This window comes from Glycine soja, chromosome 17 (genome assembly GCF_004193775.1).
Source record: "Glycine soja cultivar W05 chromosome 17, ASM419377v2, whole genome shotgun sequence".
NCBI lineage: Eukaryota > Viridiplantae > Streptophyta > Magnoliopsida > Fabales > Fabaceae > Glycine > Glycine soja.
This window is the reverse complement of record NC_041018.1, coordinates 26,567,609-26,571,223: the sequence shown is the minus strand read 5'-3', so window position 1 is coordinate 26,571,223 and position 3,615 is coordinate 26,567,609. Positions and strand designations below refer to the sequence as shown.

The 3,615-nt window shown below is 36.3% G+C and overlaps 1 long non-coding RNA gene across 1 annotated transcript; it reads left to right on the top strand.

Moving 5' to 3' along the window:
• The first annotated feature begins 240 nt into the window (after positions 1-240).
• Positions 241-3,389, top strand: LOC114393071. Its single transcript, XR_003662465.1, has 2 exons — positions 241-774; positions 1,378-3,389. It is a non-coding gene; the product is annotated as an uncharacterized LOC114393071 (long non-coding RNA).
• The last annotated feature ends 226 nt before the right edge of the window (positions 3,390-3,615 follow it).

Here is a 3,615-nt window from a genome sequence, read left to right as displayed (position 1 = left end):
GTGCACCAGCAGTTCTGCTGGGTGCCTCTAGCAAATCCCCAAATATTTTCCTATGCTGACGATCCACACTATTATTAACGATACGAATGAAAGTTAATTGGCTATATATATTTATAACACTTTTCATACGTTTATAGATTAAATTTTATATTTTCTTTGTGGAACACATTTGTTAGCGAATTATACTCTATTTAGACTATATCTTTTTTAATATTTCTGAACGAGCTCTTCTCTAGCGCCTTGCTATTCTCTTTGAAACCCTTATTCTCTCGAACATTCTCTCTGTTGTTGCTACTTTGTCGTTGGTCACCGCCACCGCGTCACTGCCAAGGACCATGGCGTCTCGCACCTCCTCAAGTCCATGGCCCTCGACCTCTAGGCTTCTGCACCAACTCGATCGAGGTCGTGTTGCCCTCACTCGCCGCGGGGTCCCTTGCTGAGGACAAGAAGAGCAATGCGCTGCTTAAAAGGGCGGAGCTCAAGATCACGATGAGCGAGCGACGCGTTGACTCAGTGCTGGCCGATTTGACCGAGTCGGTGAAAGCTGAGTCTGCGAAACGCGAAGGCATGGTGCATGTTGGGGGAGTGCTACGAAGGAAACAAAATGGAGGAAGAAGCAAGGAAGGCTTATAAAGAGGCTTTGGAGTTGGAGTCATAACCGAATGTGGCTCAAGAAGCACTCAGTAGGATGGGTTCGTCGTAACCGAGCAATCTTGTTACCTCAGAGCAATCTTGATCCAAAATTGAATGTTTCAAGTACAATCAATAAGCCAGGTAAGTTCTTGCACCAGTTGTGTTCTTGTACCTGAATGTCCTGAATTGAAAAAGGGCAAAACTTACATAAGGTTCTCAAATCAAACAATGATATGTGGATATTTTTCTTTACCGCTAATCTTGATTTATTTGGGATTGCTTTACTGTGTCCAACTACCTACTGGGTGGAGATATCCAAGCTAGGGACTATGTTGCTACAATGGTGTAGAGAAAGATACGTACACAAAGTTTTATCTTATAAAATTTATATAAACCATTTGCTTATAGATACAATCTTGTACATATGACTCAACTTCACTAGTCTGCTTATGGTGGTTATATTTGTGTTTTCCTTTCCTGTTTCTTCTCTTATTTTACTAGGACAATTTTATCATTTTGTATATGTTCAACACATAGATGAACAATTTTTTTAAAGCTTTGGCATTGCCTACTTCATTTTTTTTGGTAAGATTCTATCATTGGTAGGATGAAAACTGTACATCGTATGTCTTGGACAACATCTTATAGAAATACACGAGACTTCTAATAGGGTAGTTTAGTTTGTCCATGTTAGGTGTAACAATCTGGGTTCTAGGTTTATTAATTTGTTTCTGTTTATTTTAGGGGATGGTGGGATTCTAATGTGCGGCTGGGGCAAGGCAAAATTGTAGATTATGCTGCACTGAATCAGTTGGCTTTGTAACCTGGAGTCAGTTGCCCAAGATGCCATTTCTATAAAGATGGCTGCAATAATCTCTGTCCCTTGATGGAATCTTCATTCTACTTCCTCTGCATAAACCACAGTTCTTGTGCCAATAAGGCAATTTTTTTTACCACACAAGGAACCTCACTATGCCTTGAAATGTTGCCTAAAGTTAGCTTTTTTCTAAATAAATTCCATAAAGAAGTTTGAGGTTCAATATACTGTTGTTTGTAGCCTTGGCATATCTAAAACACGAGCAAGTTGATACATTGAAAGACTAAATTGTACAAATGATAACTTTCATGGACCAAAAATAAACAACATTTCACGGATTAAATTGTATATTAACTATCTCTCTATTTATATTCTATCATAATTCACCAATTTAATGAACAAAAATCCTTGTAGAAATTATTTTGGGATCTTGGTTGAAATTATTTTCTATCAGTTATCAGTTATCACTAATCATTGTCATGCAATTCTTTATGGTTGGCATTACTGTTTAGTGTTCATATATTCTCACAGATTAGTAGTTCTAGTGCAGATATCTTGATGCTTTTTTAGCATATGCTGGTGTGAATATGTGCTTAGTAGCAGCTGCTGCTGCACTTTGTGCTTTCATTGCTCCAGCAACTGTAGGCTCTGGCATTCCAGAGGTAAAAGCATATCTCAATGGCGTCGATGCTCAAAATATATTGGCTCCAAGCACCCTTTTTGTAAAGGTGAATAATACTACAATGCTAGGAGCAAGTCTACCCTTTTGGCATAAACACGGATAAAAACTGAATAACTCCTTGAACAAATGAAAATGACCCAAAGTACCAGTATTCTATTTCAGATAAAAGAATTTTAGTGAAGAGTGAATATTATCAATGCACTACAGGGGATATTACCAAGGAAAAGTTAAAACAATTTCTTAATTATTCAAGATAGGTGATTGTATATACATACTATTTATTGTGACATGTTTGGTGTTTCTTATACTTCTTTCTCTACCTTTTTTTTAATCTTAGGTGTTTTTGCAAAATAATATGGAAAGGATAGGCCTACCAAAATGCGAGATAAAACCTATTATTCCAGTGCTTACACTTAAACTTTGAGGTGAATTTGTTTATTGACACAGTATCGGATTCAATGGCTAGACATTAAACAATTTGATCCTCAATCTATTCTGAAAATGAATAAAAAATAGCTTAAACTATGAAAATTTTCCTATTAAATTCAAAGGATTATTCTTATATTGACCATCTATTTTCTTTGATCCAGTTGACTAGCAATGGATAAGAAATTTCACATAACTAGATACGTTGAAAATGTTATTAGGATTTCATTAGAGAATACAACCACAACAAGAAAATATTTTTTGCCACTAGGTGTAGCTTGTTACACCCCCTTAGCTTGTGTTGATTCATTCCTAATACATCGTGCTTTTCCCCTTTTAAGTGGTAAGAACAAAATAATAATTTTTACTTCTTGGTGAATGCTCAGTGTCTTTATGAAACTTATATATGGTTTTAACTGTGACAAATATTTGGTTTTATCCTTGGAGTTTCTACTGGATTTGTGGTGGGCAAAGAGGGGCCTATTGTACATACAGGTGCATGCATAACTTCTTTATTGGGGCAGGGTGGATCTCCCAAGTATCACTTGACTTGCACTTGGCTTAGATGTTTCAAAAATGACCGAGACTGGCGGGGCATGATTACTTGTGGGTTACTGCCGGTGTTGCTGTCGCTTTTCGTGCACCAGTAGGTGGTGTCCTCTTTGCCCTTGAAGAGGCAGCTTCATGGTATCTATTTTTGCTCAAATTACTCTTTTTCTCCCAACTTCATGGTATCTTTAGATTTCAAACTTGTAATTCTGATAAGAAAAATCCCTACAATCTTTATTCTAATATGCAGTATAAAATGTTAATGGGAAAGCAGTAAAATGACATGAATAGTGGTAAGATAACTGTCAATGTGTAATCAGTATTACTGTGATGTCATGCATAGATATGATAGTGTATCAAATACAATATGTATCTGATGCAACGATATGATTATTCCAAAATTATATATGATATGGTGTAAGATACATATTTTGATATGTATAAAAATTCACAAAACAAAGTTAGTAGTCTCTCTTCACTACTAGAAAATAGGATTTTTACATCGGTT